This window comes from Acinonyx jubatus, chromosome C1, assembly GCF_027475565.1.
Source record: "Acinonyx jubatus isolate Ajub_Pintada_27869175 chromosome C1, VMU_Ajub_asm_v1.0, whole genome shotgun sequence".
NCBI classification, from domain to species: domain Eukaryota; kingdom Metazoa; phylum Chordata; class Mammalia; order Carnivora; family Felidae; genus Acinonyx; species Acinonyx jubatus.
Window position 1 is genome coordinate 93,675,465 of NC_069381.1, and position 26,489 is coordinate 93,701,953.

At 41.2% G+C, this 26,489-nt stretch overlaps 1 long non-coding RNA gene across 2 annotated transcripts in view; it reads left to right on the forward strand.

Moving 5' to 3' along the window:
- LOC113599067 (uncharacterized) overlaps positions 1 to 19,947 on the forward strand; it is a 34,103-nt gene extending 14,156 nt beyond the window's left edge. For both annotated transcript variants that reach the window (XR_008295132.1, XR_003419790.2), the window contains exons 3-4: positions 18,202 to 18,390; positions 19,025 to 19,947. This is a non-coding gene — a long non-coding RNA (uncharacterized LOC113599067). The remainder of the gene's footprint in view (positions 1 to 18,201; positions 18,391 to 19,024) is intronic.
- Positions 19,948 to 26,489: the final 6,542 nt, after the last annotated feature.

A 26,489-nucleotide genomic window follows, 5' to 3' on the forward strand; every position in this document is an offset into this window, starting at 1 on the left:
TATTTTGAGAGAGAGAGTGTGTGTGACCATGCATGAGCAGGGGAGGGGCAGAAAGAGAGGTAGAGAGAGAATCCCAAGCAGACCCTATGCTCTTAGCACAGAGCCTGACATGGGGCTTGATCCCATGAACTGGGAGATCATGACCTGAGCCAAAATCAAGAGTTGGATGCTCAACCAACTGAGCCACCCAGGCACCCCACTCTCCCTACTCTCTTTTAGTCAAATCCTGCTCTTTTCTTTCTACTTGTAGCCAACCCAGGTCTCAATTCTCTCTTCCTAGAAAAGAATCTCTTTGATCTTTTCTCTTGACTGGTCTACCACAGACTTAATGGTTGTCTGCAGCCATTAAAGGATTCTTAAAACTAAACAAATAGTAAGATAGTTTAAGAATAATGCCCCCAAAATACAAAGGTGTGTATTATAAAAATAAGTGCTCTTGTCCTGTCCCTTATCCTACCCACCATTTCCACAACTCTTAGCTAAACTTTGTTACCATTTGCTGTGTGTTTGTCTAGAATTGTTCCATGCCTACATGCCTATAGTACAGCATACTGGTTAATAATAGATATTCTGGAGTTAGACTGCCTAAGTTTGAATTCTGGCTTTGCCATTTAGTTCGGTGATCTTGAGCAAGTTACCTAACTTCTCCTTCTTTGAGTTCTTCATATAAAATTGAGATATTAGTATCCATTTTATAGGATTGTTTTGAAGACTAGTAAGTTAATAAAGGTAAAGCACTTAGAATAATGACTGGTGTCTAATAAACACTATATGGATATTATTATTGTGCATTTTTATGATTGTTATTATGCCTGTATTTTAATCTTTGTTACACAAGTGGGATCATACCATGCATACAGCGCTGCAAGAGTATTTCACCTAATAAACATCCCATGGGTATCTTTCGATATTAATTTAACCTCGTTCATTGTAATGACACAGGATTTGATTGTATGGTTGTAAGAGCTGGGGTTGCTTTTAAATCCAGGGCACAAGAAACTATAGAGTACATGACAGCATATCACAGAATGTGTCCCAAGGTATTAATCGTGGGGTCCTGGGTTGCGGGCACACGTGGGGGATGTGTCAGAACCTGTGTTTGCTTCTGTCGATGCAGAGCTGCGAAGGACGGGCCTGATTTCCTTCCATGTTCTAAGAGCTGGCATTGCACTTCTCACCCACAGAGGTTTGGCCTTCACAGCTACTATTCTTATTGATCCATTCTTATAAGTGGCCCTGTCCAAACATGGTTTTCCGGCAGGCCCTTGGAAGGGAAGTGATCTCCTTCCTGCCCCTTCCCACGACCTGGACTGGAAAGGGCTGATCCCTCAGGGAAAGACTATGTATAACCTGGCAGGAAAGGAGCTTGTGAGAGCACATGAGGGATGTGAGTATAAAATAAATAAATGGGTCGGCTTGTGAGTATGTGTGTCTGTGTGCGTGTGTGCGAGTGTGTGTGTATGCATGCATCCGTGTGCATGAGTCTATGGACTCAATGTCACAACTTCTCCCCTGCTCTCCACCCCTATTTACTCTTCTATTACTTCCTGCTCATCTTATGACTGGGAAGCAGAGTATAAAGACATTGAATAGTCAATAACTGTACCCAGAACTAAAACACGACACATACAACACATGTGTATCCAGAACATAACACAATGTAAAGCCAAGAGGCATGAAATTTCAGGCAACACCCTCCTCACAGGAAACTAGTTTAGTGTGTGGCTCTACGTACCACATTTGGGAGCCTGGCTCAACTACCAATCAGCTTTGTGATTTCATCTTTCTGTGCCTCAGTTTCCCCATATTTAGGCTGCTAAAGATGATAATATCTCTTTGATAGACTCACTCTGAGGATTAAATGAATTAAATCCATAAGATATCTCTATCAGAGCCTGGCACAGAGTCAACCAGTTGAATAAACATCAACTATTATTATCATTGTATCTTAAGGCATCCACCTACCCCTAGCTCTGACCTTCAGCTTCCTTTTGTGCCAATTCCTTACATTTCATCTGTTTAAAGAGAAATCACACACACACACACACACACACAATCTATCACACAGAGTTTTAGCAGAAAAAAACAATTTATCATTTTTGAAATTTTCCCAGAAAGAGGGCCAGAGCCCTCTGATTAGACCTGATTAGATCCTGTAAGCAGTAGGAACAGAAATCCTTCTGGACTTTGGAAATCAGATGGGCACTTATTCAACACATTCCTGTATGGGGTAGTTTACAAAATTCAATGAACACAGCAAAAGAACCCAGCAGTCCAGGAACTTACCTACCTAAAATGGTCAGCATAGGCAGGGCAAATAATTAAGGTGAGGTCAAAGTGTTTGATGCTCCTTGTTCTACTGAAAGTCATTGTTTGCATATTGCTGAATGATTCACTGAGGCCAAGTGCTAATGATGGCCTGATAACTCCCATTCAGGATGTGCTTCTTGTTTTCTTGCCTTCATAATAATGACTGACTAGTATTTTATTCTCAAGACCAATGTGTCCCAAAGGAAGAGAATCAAAAAGATGTGTCTCCAAATAAGAGAATCAGAAAGAAATCAAAAAGATGCTGGCCATTGGGCTCTAGAAATCCAGCTGCCTTCTCCCAGCTTCTGAACGCACAACAGCCCCATTGTGCATGGAGAAAAACTGAACTGAAGCTTTCCTGAAAGCATATTTGAACTTGGACCTCCAGTGCATAGATTAGCAGCCAGCTTCCAGCCAAGGCACCCCCTCCTCTCCTCTCCATCTTTGCAAGAGAATTTAGCTCCATTTAAGTCCAGGGGACATGGCAAAAACAACACTCCAAACACCACTTCCATTTTTGGCAATGGGATCCTTCAAACCGAGAAATAACCCTTCAGCTCAGAAGTCCTTTGGATTCTCTCTCTACCTCATACATTAGTTTCCTTCGCTCACTTCAGAGTGAAGGGATAAGCCTGAGAAGTTGAGGCTCCTTTTCTAAGTTGTTCTGTAGCAGAAACAACACCAATATCAGCCAAAAGAACAGAGTCACTGATTATTAGCACTGGAAGGATGTTAGCTAGCCACCAATCAACTCCTCCATTTTTCAGATAAGGAAACCAAGGACAGAGAGGCTAAGGGCCCAAGCAGCACTTTGAGAAGTATCCCCAGCACAAGCCATATTAAGGACCCCAGAGAGGCTGAGAGCCATGCCCTTGTTTCCCCTATTTACCTCCATTATTAACTTCCTATTAACCCCTGCTGATAAATTGCTGTATACTAAGTGCTGTGCTCAGGAGAGGGAAGCAAAGCTCTACCCTTCAGGCATTTATAATGACTAGTTAATTTCTTTTTCTTTGAATGCACTTCATCTCTCAGACTCCTCATCCCTGTCAATGAAATGATAAACTGTTCTTTTTGTCACCTTGGTTCAAATCCTCAGAGTCCTAGCCATGTTTTATGTTCACTCCTATTCTATACATCCAGTGCTGTCAGTTACCCATTTAAATATTCCATCAGTCTCTCAACAGACATTCATTTGTCTCCCACCATGTCCCTTTCCACTGGGACACCTTCCTTTCGTCTTCATTCTTTCTGCCACTACCTCAGCCCTAGGCTTTATCACCATCCAAGTGACTGGCATCTTCAAGAACTACTTGGGTGCCTCCAAGCCAGCCTCTCTTGTCTCCGGCATGTCATGCCTGAGGAATGTTCCTTGAACAACTCACCGCTCATGCCGTCCTTCTGCTCCTCTGCCTATGGTTGATTTCTTCCTATTACCCACTAATTCAGGTCCAAATTCCTCCCCCCTGGTTTTCAAGTTTTCCTACAACCACCCTATCCACCCAAACTCGTTTCCTCACTCTTCTCACCTAAGTCTTCTTTGGTAAAATTTCACTCATTCTTCAGGGCCTGGGGTCAAGTATCATCATAGAGTTCTTCTTCCTCAACACTAGAGTAATCGTTTCCTCTTGGGTTACCCTGGGCACTTACCTCTGGCATAGCACTGCTTGGATTGCTGTATCCTTTCGTGTTCATTAGCTCTCTCCTCGCCTGGGCTCTGAGCAATTCGAACCCAGGAACGATCCCTTCTATTTTGTATTCCGATGTCCAGCAGAGGGTAGGTGCTCAGTTAATGTCCTGTGCGGAATGAATGAATAGCTCCTAGCACAGCGCTGAGCTCCCTAGAGGTGCACAGCGAAGGCTTGCTGAGCACCTGAAGGTAATCTGACATCAGCACTCATCATCCAGTCATGGAGGCAGGGATGTAAACGGCTATCATGACAGAAAAAACAAATTCATAGCAGCATTGTTGTTTAAAGGAGGAAACTTCCCTATTTGCGTAACTGAGACCAAAGAGGCTTAAAGTCTAAATACTACTTTGAAAATTGTCCCTGGCATAAGCTGTCCTCGGATGCCAGAGAGTTCTCCTTTAAGAGGAATCTTCCCTTTCTGACATGTGATTTTTTAAAAATGTTTTTATTTTTGAGACAGAGAGAGACAGTGCATGAGCAGGGGAGGGGCAGAGAGAGAGGGGAGACACAGAATCTGAAGCAGGCTCCAGGCTCCGAGCTGTCAGCACAGAGCCCAACGCGGGGCTTGAACTCACGGACTGTGAGATCGTGACTTGAGCTGAAGTCGGACGCTCAACCGACAGCCACCCAGGCGCTCCTGACACATGATTTTTAAAGAATTAGAAAGAAGGTAGTTTGAACTCATTTGTAAATGCTGAGGAATAAAAATATTATGTTTCTAAGGGAAACGATCCTAGTTTACCGAGACTAAGGGAGACATACCTAATCTGGAATGAAGAAACTTTAAGGAAAATTAAAACAATATAATTAGCAACATTAGACACATAGGGTCCATGGGAACCAAGATTAAAACAGATGTGACTTTTTTTTTTAACTCTACGCCCAGGGTGAGGCTCGAGCTCATGACCCCAAGATCAAGAGTCGCATACTCTACCACTGAGCCAGCCAGGTGCCCCAAAATAGATGTGGTCTTTTTTTGCTGGACCATTTTAATTACTATTCACTATTCAAGGGGATTCCCCTAGCTCCACGCCCTTACTACAACAATGGGGCCTCTTATTTGTCCTCTCCTTAAATACCTAAGCGTTTAAAATTAAAGATCACTTCTTTGATGTTTGTAAGCTCATAGGGCATTTACACAATTTTAAAAGAATGGTTGCATTACAAAACTGAGCACATCAGGATGATGTCACGGATGATACCAGCCATTAAAAATACCCTTCCTGTGATATGCAGAAAACTACAGAAAGCTCACCGAAAAACACAATTTGTTCTTCTGGAATTAGGTGTTGTATCAAACATTTATCAAGTACGTATTATGGACAAGATACTGTGCAGAAAACTACATGGTGCCCCAGCGACTCCTTGCTCTCAACCAAATACAGTAGAAAGACTGGAATTGGGAAGTTCATCACCCACACCCTTCACATGTCTACACATATTGTGGTCTTTCCATTAACAAGTTCATTGCTTGGACACACCATGTCTGTGTATGACTAATGGTTCTAAGGCGTGAGCAGGAAGTTCCTGATGAGTGCGTGTCTCTTGTGGCTGCTGAATCGGCCTGCTCTCAGCATCTGGCCCTGCGTAGTGGGCACCAACTACTACGTATTTTGCCGTAAATGCATTTGTTCTTTGAAGTCCCAGAAACCAAGCACACAGAATCTCCTTTGGGTTTAGAACCATACTGTTTACAAAATAATTGCAATTTCTGCAGTCATTGGAATGCATTTGGAGAAACATTGTCAAGAATTAAAGAAGTAAGGTTGAGGAAAACATGTTTCCATCTAAATGCACTGAAGAATAAAAAGGTTCCCAGGACCTCTGGCATTCCTCCAGGAAAGGACAACTACACCACAGAGGAATTGGATTTTTGCCTAGTAGCCTTTGGAATGACGTGAACTTTATATGCTTTTTCAAATAGATGCCCTTCACAGTGATTGGGCAACAGAAGTTTCCCAATCTATGATAGGAAAGTCATCTGATACTTCTATTCCCCCACAAAATTTCATATATTCTACACCCCAATGAGCCTGATCCTCAGGACGAATGTGAGAAAATCTGTCCCACTTGGGCCTCCCTTTGGCAATGGCAGTGATATCCTGCCCTTAGTGACAGACATTCGCCATAATTCCTTTTGGTTCTGTTAATTTTAACAAATGTAATCTAGGTGTTAAAAATTGTGTTTAGCCACTGATCCTAAAAAGCTTAGAAACAAGTGCTGTATGATAAAAATGTCTTAACCAAACAACACAGACTGGGGACCATCAGAACTTAGAAGAGAGGGTCATAGCCCAACATGGGGGTTTGGGAAAAGCTTCTTGAAGAAGATAGCATATAACCTAATTCCTCCAGGAAGAATAATGGGGACTCACTTCCAAAAAGTAGGAAGGATGTTCTTGGCAGATGGAACAGTATAAGCAAAGGTACATGGAGATGGGCTGTGATAAGCACAAGCAATTAGACATTAGTTCAGAAATTATTAAAGAAGTACAAGGTGGAAGGTGGGGACAGGGTGAGACAAGGGAGGGTAAATCTATAGAAAATAGGATGTGGAGAACCTTGAATGGCCTGCTAAGGAGTTTGGACTTTATTCAGCACAAAGTGAGGAACCATTGACGAGTTTTGCTTTGTTTATGTAGGGAGTTGTTTGGGTAGATGATATTTTATTAAATTTGTCTTTTCATGTTTTATTATAATGAAATTAATATTCATTTTCTTTAAAAAGAACCCTAGGAACTACAATCCCAAATAGCCAAAACAATGTTGACAATTAAAAAAAGAGAAAAAAAAATGCTGGAGGCATCACATTTCCTGATTTCAAAAGCTATTACACAGTTACAGTAATAGAAACAATGTGATATCGACATAAAGACAAATATATAGATAGATAGGATAAAACAGACTGTCCAGAAATAAACCACATATATGGTCAAATGACTTTTTAAATGTTTACTTATTGTGAGAGAGAGAGAGCAAGGGAGGGGCAGAGAGAGAGGGAAGGAGGGAATCACAAGCAGACTCCACACAGGAGCCCCGTAACGGTCTTCATCTCGCAAAAGTGTGAGATCACGAACTGAGCCGAAATCAAGAGTCGGTCACTTAAGCGAATGAGCCACCCAGGTGCCCCTGGTCAAATGATTTTTAACAAGGGTTTGAAGACCATTCAGTGAGGAAAGGACAGTCTTTTCAACAAATGGTGTTGGGAAAACTGGATATTCACATATAAAGGAATAAAGTTATCCCTACCTTATACTATACACAAAATGAACTCTAAATTGATCAAAGAGCTACACATAAAAGCTAAAACTATAAAACTCTTAGAAGAAAACACAGGGAAGAGCTTCATGACATTGGATGTGGCAGTGGTTTCTTGGATACGATATCAAAAGTGAACGCAACAAGAGAAAAAAATAGGTAAATTGGAGTATATCAAAATTTAAAACTTTAAAAAAATTTTCAACTTTTGTGCATCAGAAGACACTACCAATAGAGTAAAAAGGCGACCATGGAACTGGAGAAAACAATTGCAAATCACATATCTGATAAAAGGTTAATAAATTATGTATATGCATATATGTTCATATGTACATATATGTATATACACACACACATATACTTATATATAGTCTCCTACATCCCAACAACAACAACAAAAACAACCAGATTAAAAATGGGCAAACTGAGTTGAATAGTCATTTCTCCAAAGCAGATAAATGGATGGCCAACAAGCACATGAAAAGAAGCTCAATGTCGCTAACCATGAGAGAAATGCAAATCAAAACCACAATTAGATACCAGTTCACATCCCTTAGGATGGCTATTATTAAAACCAACAGAAAAAGGCAGACAAATGAAGAAACCAGAAAAGAACAAGGGTAGTGAGGGTGTTGGAGAAGTTAGGAAGTCCGCTGCTGGTGGAAATGTGGGAAACAGCATGGCAGTTCCTCGAAAACTTAAAAATAGAATTACTCTAAAATCCAGAAACACCACTTTTGGGTATACCCCCCAAAGAACTGAAATCAGAAACTCAGAGACGTTCATGCACCCATGTTCACGGCGGCATTACCCACAGTAGCCAAATGATGGAAACAATACAAATGTCCACTGACAGAAAAATGAATAAGCAAAATGTGGTGTGTGCACACAACAGAATATTATTTGGTCCCTGAAAGGAAGGGAATGTTGACATGCACGACACGGTGGATGAAGCTTGAGGATATTATGCTGAGTGAAGTAAGCCAGTCATAAAAAAAACAAATAGTGTATGATTGCACTTACATGAAGTACGAGGAGAAGAGTCAATAGTCAAATTCATTGATAGAAAGTAGAATGAAGGCTGCCGGGAGCTGGGGGGAGGAAGGAGGAAGCGTTAGTATTTTACAGGTACAGACTTTCAGTGTGGAAAGGTGAAAAAAATTCTGGAGACGGATGGTGGTAACAGTTTCACGACAATGTAAGTATACTCCATGCTACCGACCTGTAGGCTTAAAAATGGTTCAAATGCTACGTTTTATGTTATTTAAATTTTACCACCAAAAAAACCCACCTACGAACACAGAAAAGCTAGAAAGTTACTCATGACGATACACAACATCCCCCTGTTCCTACCAATTATAACACTCTGGAGTAGTAAATGGGAGAATACAGGATGTGATTCAATTTGTGCTTGAGGCAGCAAAGAAGGATGGATTTCAGCAGGACTAAATGAAAGGCAGGCAGATTGGTTAGACAGTGACAGCAGAAAGCCAGAACATAAGGAAAGTCTGGACTAGGGAAATGCTAGTTCACCGCTAAAGAACATACATATTAGAAATACATTTAGGACCTAAAACGAGCAAGATTTGGTGCGTGATGAATGGTGAGGATGAAGAGAAATGAATTGAGATACCTAGCTTTAGAAGTTTAGAAGTTCAGTGAGAGGCACCTAGGTAGCTCAGTCAGTTAAGTGCTGGACTTCAGCTCAGGTCATGATCTCGCTGTTCGTGAGTTTGAGCCCCACGTCGGGCTCTGTGCTAACAGCTTGGGATTCTCCCTCTCTCTCCCTCTCCCTCTCCCCCTCCCCCACTCATGCTTTCTCTCTCAAAATAAATAAATAAACTAAAAAAAAAATAGAACTTTAAGTGCAAACTGGTGCAGCCACTCTGGGAAACAGTATGGAGTTTCCTCGAAAAGCTACAAATAGAACTACCGGGGGACCTGGGTGGCTCAGTCGGTTAAGTGTCTGACTTCGGCTCAGGTCATGATCTTGCAGTTTGTGAGGTCAAGCCTCACATTGGCCTCTGTGCTGACAGCTCAGAGCCTGGAGCCTGCTTCGGATTCTGTGTCTCCCTCTCTCTCTGCACCTTCCCCGCTTGTGCTCTGTCTCTCAATAATAAATAAACGTTAAAAAAAATTTTTAATAAAAAAAATAATAAAAATAGAACTACCCTACGGCCCAGCAATTGTACTACTGGGTATTTATCCAAGGGGTATAGTTGTGCTGTTTCTAAGGGGCACATGCACCCCCATGTTTATAGCAGCACTACCAACATTAGCCAGGTATGGAACGAGCCCAAATGTCCATCTATGGATGAATAGATAAAGAAGATGTGGTATATATATACAATGGAGTATTACTCGGCAATCAAAAAGAATGAAATCTTGCCATTTGCAACTACGTGGATGAAACTGGAGGGTATTATGCTAAGTGAAATTAGTCACAGAAAGACAAAAATCATATGACTTCACTCATATGAGGACGTTAAGATACAAAACAGATGAAAATAAGGGAAGGGAAGCAAAAATAATATAAAAACAGGGAGGGGGACAAGACATAACATACTGTTAAATATAGAGAACAAACTGAGGGTTGCTGGAGGGGTTTTGGGAGGGGGGAGTGGGCTAAATGGGTAAGGGCATTAAGGAATCTGCTCCTGAAGTCATTGTTGCACTATATGCTAACTAACTTGGATGTAAATTAAAAGATAAATAAATTATTTACAAAAATAGAAGTTTAGTGAATAGTGCACCGTTACTTGAGACTAGGTAACCACTAGAGGTACGTGGAGAGACAGAAAGTAGAATTTACTCAGAAATTTTAAGTAATTTAATTACAATTTAAAATAATTCAATTAAAGGGGCGCCTGGGTGGCGCAGTCGGTTAAGCGTCCGACTTCAGCTCAGGTCAGGATCTCGCGGTCCGTGAGTTCGAGCCCCGCGTCGGGCTCTGGGCTGATGGCTCAGAGCCTGGAGCCTGCTTCCGATTCTGTGTCTCCCTCTCTCTCTGCCCGTCCCCCGTTCATGCTGTGTCTCTCTCTGTCTCAAAAATAAATAAACGTTAAAAAATTTTTTTAAATAATTCAATTAAAAATGTAATGGTTGGGAAGGTGATTGTGGTGATTTGTAGTCTGTTGGCTTGGTTACGATGACTATTTCCCAGAACGCTCTTCTTTGTATGTTTCTGGCAAGGTTGGGCCAAAGAGACATTTCACGTGAGCTTTGGGAAGTAGAGGGGAAGCAGCAGCCATGGTTTCACGCATGTAAGGTTGGTACAGAAGCAGGAGGCACTGATGGAACTCACGAGTGTTGTCGTTATCTGTGGGCTCAGCTCCTGGGCGTGGGGCCAGAGCCGGTCCTGCAACTGCTCTGCCTCCTCCGGCATCTTCCTCCCGCTTTTCTGACTCCTGAGCCAGGGGAGTATTTAGCTCCACAGCAAAGTATGCCAGCTCCTCCCATAGAAGCTAGAAGTGATGAGAAAGTGATACAGTTCCAGTCCATCGTCACGGGCCTTCAGCTGGAGGCTCTGGGCTCCAGCCCGTCCCTGCTCTTCTTCTCCACTTTACATCCTCCTTCTTCTCCTGACTGCCCACCCTGCAAACTTGACACAGAGAACGATCTCCCAGAGACCATTGAACCGCATCTCACAATGGTGAGAGGTCCAATTTCGAGTGGTTTTGCTTCTCTGATCGAACTCCAACATTAGACAATTTGGTGCTGGACACGATTACAGGGGTCTAGGGGTCTCCGAATAGGTTTTGGGGTGTCTGGAATTCATTCTCTGATTTTGTTGGATTTAAATATGTTCATAATTGCCCTGTTTCCAGTGGTAAAGAGGACACCGGTAGCATGTAGCATGCAGTGGCAAACAGATACACAAATTGTCATACCGTGCCACCTTTAATCAAATGACGATAGAAAAGGGGTTGGCCAACTTTTTCCGAAAAGGGACAGGTAGTAAATACTTTAGGCTTTGCGAGCCACAGCTACTCAACTCTGGCTGTAGCTCAAAAGCAGCCATCAGACAGTAAGTATATGAATGGGTGTGGCTGTGTTCTGATCAAACTTTATTTACAAAAACAGACCGCAAGCCAGATTTGGTCCAGGAGGCTTAGTTGGCCAACCTCTGCCATAAAAGGTAAAGGTTTGAGTGAACAAGCGTTTGCTGCCATAAGATATTTTAGTGACAACGCTGAGTATGCTGGGAGTGATTGGTTGCTTCTAAGTACGTTGGAGAACTTAGAGAAGGAAATATGCGCTCAGAGCTTCCCATTCTTATTCTTAGCTCAAGGTCCATATAGGGGATCTGAAATCGTCTGTGAGCACCCCCAACAGAATCCTGACTGGTACGGTGACAGAATTGAAATTACCAGGTAATTTGCAGGCAAAATGAAAGAGGAGGAGGCAATTTGGGTTTGAGGTGCCTATGGAATCTCCAAGTGGAGATGCTTAGCAGGCATCCACACGGACAAGATGGTCAGAGTCACATGAATAAATGAGATAACCGGGAGGGGGACACGGAGAGAAAAGCAATGAGCTAAGGCAGAGCCCCCGAGGAACCCAGCCTCCAGTGGATGGGCAGGAGGAAAGGGACGCACAAAAGGTCCTGAGAACCTAAGAAGCCAAGAAGAGAGGAGCTCAAAAGAGGCCAAGGAAAAGGAGACTCTCAAGAAGCTGCAAGGGACTGCACCAAAACTGGGTCTCGTAGAGGTTGAGAAATTCAGCGAGTTCATGTTCAGAGAGACAGGAAAATGGCTACTGCCTGCAGAAGAAACGGCTGGAGTAGAAGAGCAAGGTGTGAATTTTAGTGCAAGAGGTTTATGTTACCACTCACATTCCCTTCTTTACCTAGCCCTTGAACTTGGGGACGCTGCACGGAGGTTAGATAAAGGAGAAGAGGCTGTGCGTGCCTCCCTTCCTCGTGGGGAGAAGGACAGTGCTGAATAAGAGGCAGAACCTGCAGGAAACCACCTGGTGGTCTCCATTCCTTTGATGAAATACCAGGCACCATTGGGAGAGGAAGTCGAGGGTTGTGTAGCAAGTTTGAAGAGACAAGCGAAGTTTTGGAACCATCATCCGAGGGTGGGAAAATCTGATTTAAAGCAGTGCAGACATCACGCAACACAGCCATACAAACGCCTTGGGGGGCACGTCTCTCATGCACAAACTTACGGCACCAGACACCTTTGTCCTCAACCGGACCGGTTCTTAGATTTGAAATTTATAATGTGTATTTCTTTCGGTAACCATGGAAAACGAAAGAATACATTAAAAATTTTCTGGTTTTTAAAGCAGCTCTGAGAGCATCCTTTAAAGCTCCTAGTTCTCTAGGGAAATTCTCTGAATACTCCTACAGGTGAGCTAACCAGACCTGCATAGATAGAACAGTACTGACTGCCGCAATATCTTACCAAAGTATTACCTGCAGATTTCTGTTTATTTCTGGGATTTGCCCTTGGAGAATTGCAACCAGCCCTCTGAAATGCCAGGTGAGTAACTACATAGCTGTGTGTCTACCCCTTCACAAACTCAGTTTTCTCCTTATCAAAGAAAACATAAAAACCGTCATTTGGAATGCAATGGGAAAATGAAATCAAAAGTCTGTTGGTAGGTTCCCCCACTGGGTTATAATATCTAGAAAGTTTCCAAAGAAATTCTGCTAAACACACCCACAGCAGAGGTATGAGTTCCTAACTGTAACCTAACTGTTAAATGTAGTTTTTAATGCGCGCGCGCGTGTGTGTGTGTTTACTGATGAATAAAAGAAATAAAGAGGGAAGGAAGGGAGGGACGGGGGATGAGGGAGGAAAGAAAGGAAGAAAGGGAGGAAGGGAGAAAGAGAGAGAGAGAGAGAGAGAGGCGCCTGGATGGCTCAGTTGGTTAAGCATCAGACTTCAGCTCAGGTCATGATCTCATGATCATGGGTTCAAGCCCCGAGTTGGGCTCTGTGCTGTCAGTGCAGAGCCTTGAATCCTCTGTTTCCCTCTCTGCCCCTCCCCAACGTGCACTCCCTCTTTATCTCAAAAAGAAATAGAAAGGAATGTATTTAATTTATCTAAAATTTAGAAAGAGAGAAAGAGAGAGGAAAAAAAACTAAATAAAGTTCTATGTGAACTCAGGTATACATACGTTTTTAACTTTAAAATCAGAGAAGAATTTGATTTTGAAGAAAAACTGAAGAATATCATTTCCAAGGAGATTCACTGCCAAAAGGGAAAAAAAACTACACTGCTCTCAAACTGAATTCCTTCTCCCACCTATTCTGTACACAATAACCAGTGGGATCTCTGAGAAACATAATTAGATAAAATCACTCTTCTACTTAAAACTCCCACTGGAGGGGCGCCTGGGTGGCTCAGTCGGTGAAGCGTCCGACTTCAGCTCAGGTCACGATCTCGCGGTCCGTGAGTTCGAGCCCCGCGTCGGGCTCTGGGCTGACGGCTCGGAGCCTGGAGCCTGCTTCCGATGCTGTGTCTCCCTCTCTCTCTGCCCCTCCCCCGTTCATGCTCTGTCTCTCTCGGTCCCAAAAATAAATAAACATTAAAAAAAAACAACTCCCATTGGAAAGGGCTCATCGAAATGTAAACACGGTCATTTCTTGGTGTCTCAGTGCTCTGAGGAAAAGAAAAGTGGATGTTCCTCGTCGAAAGACCAGGCCCAGCCTTGAGAAGGAGTGGGGAAGAGGTCCTAGTGCAGATTGGAAAGCTTCAAATGAAAATAGAATTACGCCTTTTCTCACATTACCATTCATCCTGCCAACCCAGAGTAGGCCATTTCAGAAGGTGATAGGATTTGTTTATTTAATTAATTAATTTATTAATTTATTTATTTATTTATTTATTTATTTATGTTTATTTATTTTTGAGAGAGAGAGAGAGAGCATGAGCAGGGGAGGGGCAGAGAGAGAGGGAGACACAGAATCCGAAGCAGGCTCCAGGATCAGATCTGTCAGTGCAGACCCCGACACGGGGCTCGAACTCACAAGCTGTGAGATCATGACCTGACGAAGTCAGACGCGCAACCCACTGAGCCACCTAGGTGCCCCAGGGTTTGTTTATTTTAAAGCATTGGGCCTTCTTAGAGAGAATAGACTATGGCCTACAAAGAAGGGACTGTTTTCTTGGGGAGTACTTCCTTCTCCCAGTCTCTACCATATTCTATGCTGAAGGTTCCCAAATCTTATTTCCAGCCCTGAACCCTTAGACATCTGTGAAAGGTCATAATATCCAACTACATGTGGAGTCTTCAATTTGAAGTCAGCATGTTAAAGGCAACAACCTCTTTGACCTCAGCTGCAGCAACTTCTTACTTGACACATCTCCAAAGGCAAAAATGAACAATTGGGAGCTCATCAAGATAAAAAGCTTATGCACAGGAGAGGAAACAATCAACAAAACTAAAAGGCAACCAATGGAATGGGAGAAGATATTTGCAAATATATAAACACTTTTTATATATTTATATATCAGATAAAGAGTTAGTATCCAAAATCTATAAAGAACTTACCAAACTCAACAGCTGAAAAAAAAAAAATCCACTGAAGACATGGGCAGAAGACATGAATAGACACTTTTCCAAAGAAGACATCCAGATGGCTAATGCACACATGAAAAGTGCTCAACATCACTCATGATCGGGGAAATACAAATCAAAACCACATTGAGATATCGCCTCACACCCATCAGAGTGGCTAAAATTAACAGCACAAGAAACAATAGATTATGGAAAGGATGTGGAGAAAGGGAAACTCTCTTACACTGCTGGTGGGAATGCAAATTGGTGCAGCCACTCTGGAAAACTGTGTGGAGGTTCCTGAAAAAATTAAAAATAGAACTACCCTATGACCCAGCAATAGTGCTACTAGGAATTTATCCAAAGGATATAGGAGGGCTGATTCATAGGGGCACATGCACCCCAATGTTTATAGCAGCCCAAATATCCATCAACTGATGAATGGATAAAGATGTGGTTTGTATATACAATGGAATACTACTTGGCAATGAGAAAGAATGAAATCTTGCCATTTGCAACAACATGGATGAAACTGCAGGGTATTATGCTAAGTGAAACAAGTCAGAGAAAGACAGATATCATATGTTTTCACTCAAATGTGGAATTTGAGAAACTTAACAGGAGACCATAGGGGAAAGGAAGGAAAAATAAGTTACAGAGAGGGAGGCAAACCGTAAGAGACTCTTAAATACGGAGAATAAACTGAGGGTCGATGGTTGGGGTGGAGGTAGAGGGTGGGAAAAATGGGAGATAGGTATTAAGGAGGGCACTTGTTGGGATGATCACTGGGTGTTGTATGTAAGTAATGAATCATAGGAATCTAGTCCCAAAGCCAAGAGCACACTGTATATACTGTATGTTAGCTAACTTGACAATAAATTATTTTTTAATAAATTTGAAAATTATACATTTTGTATTTGCTTTCCTGCAGATAATTTGCCGCATTTTGATAACATCGACTATTTAGCCAAAAAAAATTAAAAAGGCAAATTTGCCATTTTTCCTCAAATATCAGGGTCCCGTTCCTAACTTATCTTTATCAATGAAATTATTCTCTTAGTTACCCAGATGTGAAACCTGAAGGGAATTCATTCATTTTTGATTCATTCCTTTTTAAAAACGGAGCTCAAGGGCACCTGGGTGGCTCAATTGGTGAAGCATCCCACTTCGGCTCAGGTCATGATCTCACGGTTCGTGGGTTTGGGCCCCACATTGGTCTCTGTGCTGACAGCTCAGAGCCTGAAGCCTGCTTTGGATTCTGTGTCTCCGTCTCTCCCTGCCCCTCCCCCACTCACATTCTGTCCCTCTCTCTCTCTCAAAAATAAACATAAAATTAAAAAAAAAATAACAATAAAAATGGAGCTCAAATCCACATAACATAAAATCTAGCATTTTACCAATTTTAAAGTAAATAATGTAGTAACTTTCTGTATATTCACCATGTTGTACACCATCACCACTATCTCATTCCTGAACATTTCCATCTCCCTAAAAAGAAATCATGTACTTCTCAATTCCCTCCTTCCCCCATTCCCTTGCAACTTTATTATTAACTATTATTAACTAGTTAACTATTATTAACTAGTTAACTATTAATCTTTATTCTGTCTCTATAGAGTTGACTATTCTGGACATTTCTTTAAATGGAATAATAGAATACGTGATCTTTTATGTCTGAATTCTTTCACTTAGTATAATGTTTTCAAGGTTCATCCATGTTATAGCATGTATTCACACTTCCTTTTTAATGGCTGCATAATATTCCACTGATGGCGAGACCACACTTGGTTATTCACATTTTTGTACATCACTATCCATTTTCAGAATTCTTTTCATCTTCTAAAACTGAAATTCATAACCACTGAACAATAACTTTTCTCTCCTCTAGCAATCACCATTGTACTTTCTGCATCCATGAATTCGACTACTCTAGGTACCTCATATAAGTGGAATCATAGAGCCTTTTTCCTTCTTTTTTTTAAATTTTTTTTAAAATTTTTTTAACGTTTATTTATTTTTGAGACAGAGAGAGAGAGAGAGAGAGACAGAGCATGAACGGGGGAGGGGCAGAGAGAGGGAGACACAGAATCGGAAGCAGGCTCCAGGCTCTGAGCCATCAGCCCAGAGCCCGAGGCGGGGCTTGAAATCAGGACCGCGAGATCATGACCTGAGCTGAAGTCGGACGCTTAACCGACTGAGCCACCCAGGCACCCCAGCCTTTTTCCTTCTATGACTGGTTTATTTCACTCAGCACAATGTCCTAAAATTTCATCCATGTTGTAACTTGTGTCAGAATTTCCTTCCTTTTTAAGACTGAAAAATATTCTGTTACATGTATGTACCACACCTTTTTTATCCGTCTGTCGATGGATGCTTGAGTTGCTTCCACCTTTAGGTTATTGTGAATAATACTGCCATGACCATGGGTGTACAAATATTTGTTTGAGTTCCTACTTTCAGTTCTTGGGGGGTTTATATCCAGAAGTGAAATTACTGGATAATAGGGTAATTCCGTTTTGAAGTTTTGAAGAACCATTATACAGTTTTCCATAGCTGCTGCACCATTTTGCATTCCCACCAACAGCACACAAGAGTTTCGATTTCTCCCTGCTCTCACCAACACTTGTTACCTTCTGTTGTTCTGCTTGGTTTTGGCTTTCTTTTTGGAACTAGCCATACTAGTAGGTTGGAAGTGAAATAATGCCATCTTAACAATAATCCATCCCTAAGTATTTTAATATTTTTGATGGTATTGTACATGGAATTGTTGTTTCAATTGTTTTTCATCTTTATTTATTTTTGAGAGACAGACAGAGTGTGAGTGGGGGAGGAACAGAGAGAAAGGGAGACACAGAATCCAAAGTGGGCTCCAGGCTCTGAGCTGTCAGCACAGAGCCCGACGTGGGGCCCAAACTCACCAACTGTGAGATCATGACCTGAGTCAAAGTCGGACACTTAACTAAGCCTCTCACACACCCCTGGAATTGTTTTTTTAATTTCATTTTTGGATTGCTCATTGTTAGCGTATAGAAATACAACTGATTTTTATATATTGATCTCATAGCCTTCAAGTTTGCTGAATTTGTTTACTAGTTCTACATGTGTGTCTCTACGTGTATTATGTGTATATCCCATCTGTAAAATGGGATGATAAAAGTACCTGTTGTTATGAGGATTAAATGAGTTAACACTTGTCCAGTGATAAGTACTGGGCCTGGCATATAATGAACACTAAAAAACTATTAGACACTAAATATTTATTAGACAGTAAATATTGAAGTCCTATTATATATTTATCTGTAGGACTTGTACAGTGAACAAGACTGACAACAGTCAGTCAACGCGGACTGCTTTAACAAATTACCATAGACTGAGGGGCCTAAATTGCAAACATTTATTTCTCACAGTTCTGGAGGCTGGCAAGCCCAAGATCAAGGTGCCAGCAGATTCAGCGTCTGTTGAAGACGGTCTTTTTGATTTGCACATGGCCTCCTTCTGTATCCTCACGTGGCGGAGAGAGATCGTCGTCTTCTGATCAGATCTTCTGATCACACATTGGAGATTAGAGCTTCAACATGTGACTCTGGTGGGCGGGAGGGATCAACATTAATAGCAACAGGTAAGAGTCCTGATCTCATAGAACTTACACGAAATATCCCAAACCCTTTGTACCCAGACTGCTATTTTTCAGATGATTTCTGCTGGGAACCAATTTTTCATGGGTTTCTCATGTTGCTTCCTTTCTTGCAAGCCTCAAGAGGTACAGATGGCTTGATTTTCCGACTGTCTCCCTCTAGAGCAGAGAATGGGTTTGTGTATCGTCTAGCATAATAAAGATAATATCTGCCCCCACCCCCCCGTGCCCCCAGACAAAAGTCAGGCAAGGGTTCTTGAAGACCACTGTAAAAGATTGGAGTTCCTCAGGCTTGGGGTTCCTCAGTCATGGCGTATATAGCATTCACTCTGCATCATCTCTATGGGACCTGAGGAGCAAAGAGAATGGATGTAAAACTGAAACTCATGTTGCTCTCTGTGCCATGGATAAGAAAGTCATTTGTCTCTGCTCAGGAGTCTGGTGTCTTCTGCCAGCATCTTTGCAAAGGGCTAACTTTTTTCATTGTGCGTAGGGTAAAATGTCACACCCTTCACAGCTTTTGAGAACTTCCATCCAGTATGCCATTACAAGGGTAACTTCCTTAAACTCAATTTCTACCTAGTACCTCTACAGTTCTTTTCCTTTTTCTGGCTTTTAGGCTCCTCCATACCTCTCCAGCTGAATTGTCCATCTCTTCCTGAAGAAGACCTACTTCATAGGCCAGGAATTTCAAACACGTATTACCATGCTCATTTCTACTTCTTCTTTTTTTTTTTTAATGTTGATTCATTTCTGAACGACAGAGAGACACAGAGCACAAGCAGGGGTAGGGTGGAGAGAGAGGGGGACACAGAATCCGAAGCAGCCTCCAGGCTCCAGGCTCTGAGTGGTCAGCCCAGAGCCCAACACGGGACTTGAACTCACGAACTACAAGATCACGACCTGAGCCGAAGTCGCTTAACCGACTGAGCCACCCAGGCGCCCTGCTCATTTCTACTTCTGACATGGGGTTCATATTTCCTCCACTTTGGAATTTCTTCCCCATTCCCTTTCCTCCTACTTAGTCTACTCAAATCCATTTCTCAAGACCTGTTTCAAGTCCAAAACCAGTGGGAAACATCCCCATTGATCATCCTTTCTGTGAACTTCTATTGTATTTAAGAATCTGTACACATAACATAGAATTTGAGTATATATTATTTTCTAATACTGTTTTCTAGAGGTTCTATATGGGCATGCATTGCCTCCTCATTCTGACTGTGAGCAGGAAGCTGGGCACAAAGCAGAAATTGAGTGTGATTGACCTCAGTGGTAAGTGCATGTGCACTGAAGGCAGAATCCCAGATCAAAATATCTATGTATTGACTTTGTGACCTTGGGCATAATGCTTAACTTTTCTATGCCTCAGTTTATTCATCTCTAAAATGGGAATAATGAGGGGTGCCTGGGTGGCTCAGTCGGTTAAACATTGACTCTTGATCTCAGCTCAGGTCTTGATCTCAGGGTGGTGAGTTCAGGCCCCATGTTGGGCTCTGTGCTGGGTGTAAAGCCTACTTTTAAATATATATATATATATATATATATATATATATATATATATATGTATATGTATACATATATATGTATATATATGTATATATGTGTATGTATATGTATATATGTATACATATATATACATACATATATATATATATATATATGTAAAATGGTAATAATGATCATGGTAACACTATCTCATAGAATTGTTGTGAGAATTAACATAATACACCTAAACCATCCATCAAAGATCAAGTTAGAAACATCACAGAATTTAGCACTATGGAAGCCCATGGAAATACATAGTGTTAGAGGGTTTCACATCTGAAAAACCTTTCGGCTGTAAACCACCAGGTAAAATTTAACAAGCCTTCTGTTTCACAAGAAAATAAAGATATTAAAAGGTCAAAGGTGAAACCACAGCTCAACCCCAAAGAAGAGGGTTAATGTTAAAGCAAGGGGCTATTGTAGAGCATTTGCTGAGACACATCAATGTCTAGGTTACTATCTAAAGCATTTGTTTTAGTGGCCACTTGGAGGCAGCACCATAAGTCTGGAGTCCAAGTGAGTTCAGGGGTAAGATTAGAGACCCAAACATTTATCCAGAAGTTACAAAGGATTACCCACTCAGTGAATAGTTCAAAGAGATGAACAGATACCTCTCAAAAGAATATAGTGAAAAATAATAATATCAGTCATGGTATTTGGTACAGGATCCAAAGTCTCTTTTGTGAATTTTTAATCTGTGAGACCTCAGATAAGTTGGGGGCCTAAATTCAGCTTTTCTTTATGTTCCAAAAAAAAAAGAAATCAAAAATTTAGTCAAAGAGGCCCAATATTGATAGTACTCTGGCAAAAACAACCACAAATTCTCTCCACTCAGACCTCTAAGAACTCCCACAAAGTTCCAAAGAATGTTAGCTCACAATCAAAAATCACAAAACACATGAGGACATAAAATTCCCTGAGTGAGAGACACAGAAATAATGTATAAGGGAAAAATTACCTTCCAAGTTTTTAAGTATAGATATTAATGGTTACAGAATATTAAATAAGTATGTATAGTATGTTTACAAAATAAGAGAATTAATTGAAAGTATAAGAAACTAAAGATGACCATACATATGTGAAAAAGAACTAAAGAGATATTCTAAAAATGAAACAAATGTAATAACTGAGTTTAAAACTCAGTGGACAGGGGCACCTGGGTGGCTGAATGGGTTAAGTGTCCAACTCTTGGTTTCAGCTCAGGTCATTATCTCATGGTTTGTGAGTTTGAGCCCCTCATTGGGTTCTATGCTGACACCATGGAGTTTGCTTGGGATTCTTTCTCTCCCTCTCTCTCTGTCCCTCCCCTGCTTGCTCTCACACACACTCTCTCTCTATCTCTCTCAAAAATAAATAAATTAGTTAAAAAAAAAACCTCAGTGGACAGATTAAATAGTAAAGTGACCCAGAAGAAGAATTCATAAATTGAAAAACGAAGCTGAAGAAAGTGTACAGACTTATTATCACAAAGATAACGGAGACAAAGATTAAGAAACATGAAGGCCACACTCCGTGTCTATTGAACTTTCCAAAAGAGAGACTAAGAAGAAAGGAGGGACAATAATACAAGAGATAATGCTCTTTTCAACAAGTGGTGTTGGGCAAACTGGATATTTCACACACAAAAAAAATGGAGTTGGACTCTTATCTTATACCATATGCAAAAATTAATTCAAAATGTATCAAAAACCTAAACTGAAGAGCTAAAAGTATAAAACTCTTAGAGGAAAACACATGGGAAAATCTTCATGCCATAGGATTTGGCGATGATTTCATGGATATGACACCAAAAACAGGTAACAAAAGAAAAAACAAACTGGACTATCTAAAAATTCTAAACTTTTGTGCATCCAAGGATACTATCAACAGAGTAAAAAGGCAACCCATGGAATAAGAGAAAATATTTGCAAATCATATGTCCAATAAAGAATATCTGGGAATGCAAGCTGGTGTGGCCACTCTGGAAAACAGTATGGAGGTTCCTTAAAAAACTAAAACTAGAACTACCCTACGACCCAGCAATTACATTACTAGGCATTTATCCACAGGATACAGGTGTGCTGTTTCGAAGGGATACATGCACCCCCATGTTTATAGCAGCACTATCAACAATAGCCAAAGTATGGAAAGAGCCCAAATGTCCATCGAAGGATGAATGGATAAAGAAGATGTGGTATATATATATACAATGGAGTATTATTTGGCAATCAAAAAGAATGCAATCTTGCCATTTGCAACTATGTGGATGGAACTGGAGGGTATTTATGCTAAGTGAAATTCGTCAGTCAGAGAAAGACAAAAATCATATGACTTCACTCCTATGAGGACTTTAAGAGACAAAACAGATTAACATAAGGGAAGGGAAACAAAAATAATATAAAAACAGGGAGGGGGACAAAACAGAAGAGGCTCATAAATATGGAGAACAAACAGAGGGTTACTGGAGGGGTTGTGTGGGGGGTTGTGTGCTAAATGGGTAAGGGGCATTAAGGAATCTACTCCTGAAATCACTGTTGCACTATATGCTAACTAATTTGGATGTAAATTTTAAAAAATAAAAAATAAAATTAAAAAAATAATTTTAAGTCAAACAGACCATAAACTAAAAAAAAAAAAAAAAGAATTAATATCTAAAATAGATAAGGAACTCCTACAACTCAGCAACAAAAAAACAACCCACTATTAGAAAATGGACAAAGAACTCAAATAGACATATGTCCAAAGATGCACAAATGGCCAATAAGCATATGAAAAGATGGTCGATATCATTAATCATTTGGAAAATGCAAATCAAAAGCATAATGAGATAACACATCGGACCCATTAGAATGGCTATTTTCAAAAAAGAAAACCAAACCAAACAGAAAATAGCAAGTGTTGAGGAGAATGTGGAAAAATTGGAATCTTTGCTCATTGCTGGTAGAAATGTAATATGGTGCAGCCACTATGGAAAATAGTATGGTGGTTCCTTGAAAAATCAAAAATAGAATTCTATGATCCAGCAATTCCACGTCTGGGTATATAGTGAAAGAATTGAAAGTAGGCACTCAAACAGATATCCGTCTGCCCATGTTCATAGAAGCGTTATTCACAGTAGCCCAAAGATGGAAATACAATCCAAGTGCCCATCAGTGGATGAATGGATAAATAGGATGTGGCATATCCAGACAATGGAACATTATTTAGCCATAAAAATGAAGGAAATTCTGACACATGCTACAATATGAATGAACTTGAGGACATTATGCAAAGTGACATAAGGCAGTCCTGGAAGGACAAATACTGCATGATCACACTTATATGAGGTACCTAGAGCAGTCACATTCATAGGGACGGAAAGTAGAATCGTCAGGGGCTGGGGGACGGAAGAGTTAGGGTTTAATGGGTGCAGAATTTCAGTTTTAACAAATAAAAGATGTTCTGGAGCTGGGTGGTGGTTATGGTCATGCAACAATGTGAATGTACTTAATGCTGCTGAAATATACACTTAAAAATGGTTAAAGTGGGGGTGCCTAGGTGGCTCAGTCGGTTAAGCAACTGACTTTTGATTTCGGCGCAGCTCAGAGTTGGGCTCTGCGCTGACGGTGTGGAGCCTGCTTGGGATTCTCTTTCTCTTACTCTCTCTCTGCCCCTCCCCCACTCACTCTTTCTCTTTCAAAAGAAATAAATAAAGTTTAAAAAATGGTTAAAAATGTAAACTTTGTTTTGTATATTTTACCACAACTTTTTGATTTACTTTATTTTATTTTATTTTTTGAGAAAGAAAGAGAGAGCAGGGGAGGGGCTGAAGGGGGGGAGAGAGAGAGAGAGAGAGAGAGAGAGAGAGAGAGAGAGAGAGAATCTGAAGCAGGCTCCATACTCATTGCAGAGCCCGATGTGAGTCTCAATCTCACGACCCTGGGATCATGACCTGAGCCAAAATCAGGAGTCTTAGGCTCAACTGACTGAGCCACCCAGGCACTTCCACAACTTTTTAAACTTGACAAAACGATAACAGTTCATTTTCCAAAACTGATAAAAGACACAAATGTTCAATTAAGGAATTACATGAATCCCTTGTAAAAGAAATACAAATCTAGACACAGGTGAAGTAAAACCGCAGATTAACAAAGAGGCGATGTTAAGACTAGTCACAGCACAAAGATATCACCTACAGAGGAATGATATTTACCCTGACAACTGATTTCTCAACACCGTGATGAAAGCCAAGACGGAGAAGTGTGAGGTCTTGCAAAGACTGAGAGGAAAAATAATTCTACCTAACAACGTACGCTTTCTTTTTAAAATGTTACAAAAGTAGGGCAAATATACCCCATGTCATTCTGTACATAACCGTGAAAACATCACAGTTAGCATTTCGGTACAGTTGGTTGTGCGTCTGACTTCTGCACCAGAACATAAGGTCGAGAACTGTGTCTTCTGTTAGATTTCGAGAACGTAGCACAGAGCTCAGTAGCTTAAAGACTGTTGACTGAGTGGGATAAATTAAATAGGTAGCCAAATAAAATGCTAATCATTTTTGGTGATGTACAATAAGACATCTACGTTTGTGTCCATTAAATTCTTTGAACAAAATCAAGACATGTGGTCTGAATATGGGGCAGAGGATTTAAAACGGGAAAATACCCTCAAAACTATGCTGCCTTGTGTTCATGTTCCACGACCATACCACCAAGGGAGCCTCTCAGGACTAACATCACCAATCTCCCCTTCCTCTACCCAAACCTACTGCTGTAGTTCAACTGAAATTTATCAGTTGTCTACCCAAGAAAATCAATTACACTTATGTTACCACTTAAGTCTCTGCCTGGGACAGGAAGCCATACTCTTTCCGTTCCTATTGATACAGGCTGGGAGCTTAAAGCCAAAAATGGCCTTGAGTTACTGTTTGCTTCATTTGCTTTACTTCTAGTTCTCAATCAAGCATTTTGGGAAAACCCATTCTAGTGCCTAGCGTACTGCTAGCTGCTGTTGTCCAGGGAGTACAATTAATTGGGCTCTTAGTGGGTACTAGGTACTGCGTTAAGAATGTTAGACGCCATTATCTCTTAATTCTCACAACAATGCTTCACAAATGGCACCGTGATGTCAATATTGTGGGAGATGAGGAGATTAAAGCTTAAAGAGATTGCATAATCTACCCAAAGCCTTACACAGCAAATAAGTAGCAAGGCTGAGATTTAAACCCAGGACTGAATGACTCTGAAGTCTGTGTTCTTAACAACAAGCAGCTTATGGTGCATCCGGGGAGATAAGAAACTCACATATGAAATCATTGGAAAACAGTATTTGTTGAAACGCCAGACGTAGCTCCTTAAATCACAGATTATGGTGGTTCTCCAAGGCCACATCGAATTTGTTTTTGTAAACCCCGAGGGACAGTCAAGAGGAAAGGGCCTGAGTTTTACAACAAAATAAAAGTTTACAAGAGCCCTGAGTCATATACAACCAATAAACTCAATGATTGAACATGTGGGGTGGGCAGACAAGAGAACTCAGGAGAAAATGCCCACAGTGCTAATAACTTGTATTTGTCAGAGAACTAACAGCTCACAGAGGAGCACTTTCACAGAGATCATGGCACGTCTTCACAACAACCCTGGGAGATACAACTTACCTCCATTTCACAAGTGATGACAAAGTGTTGAGTGGGTGGCCTGCCCCACATCACCGAGTCATGTTCCAGAGTGGCTCCTATGCGGACTGAGACCTAGATCTTTGTCCCAGACCTTACATTTTCTGATCGGCCTCATTGCCATTCAGGAGGGCAGCCTGACATCCATTCTGCCTGCTTTCCCCAGAAGCTTCCCTACCTGGTGCCTTTCTGTTCCATGCATCCTGCAGGATCTCTTCCATCAGTCCAGCTGGTGGTCTCCTTTACCAACTGCAGTGGAAGCTTCCAACAATCACATTCCACCCATCCAGCCCTTCTGCCTGTGGAGGATCAGGGGTCCCTTGGTTCTGGGGGCAGAGACTCAGACATACTTGTGAAGCCTCAGCCTCCTAGAACTTATGATTTCCCTTTTTTTCCCACAGCAACTGTTACAGCCATCAACCAAGGAAAAGCTGGTTGTTAGGTAACTTTCTAACAGACATTTTGAAACTTGGAAGTGGGAGAAATATTGAAATTTCTGGAACTCTGCTCCTGTGTGCCTAGTTATCTTTTCCCTTTGCCTAAGTTCCCCTACGATAGTCTAACCTTCTTGCAGTCCCTAAATATTTATTGAGCTCCTATGGGGTGCCAGAGACTCTTCTATGTTCTGGAAATGCACCACTGAGAAACACAGGAAAGCACATGTTCTCATGAAACTTGCACTCTGGTCGGGAGCGTCAGATTAATTAAGCTGATAACATGCGAGGTGGTGATGGGCACTGTCGTAAAAAATAAAGTTCAGGAGTTAGAAAATGACTCGCAGAATGGAGCCCATTATTTTTTATTTGAGAGAGAGAGAGAGGGCGCAAGTGAGCGAGGGGCAGAGAGAGACGGGGAGAGAGAGAATCCCATGAGGAGCAGAGAGAGAGAGAGAGAAGTAGGGCTC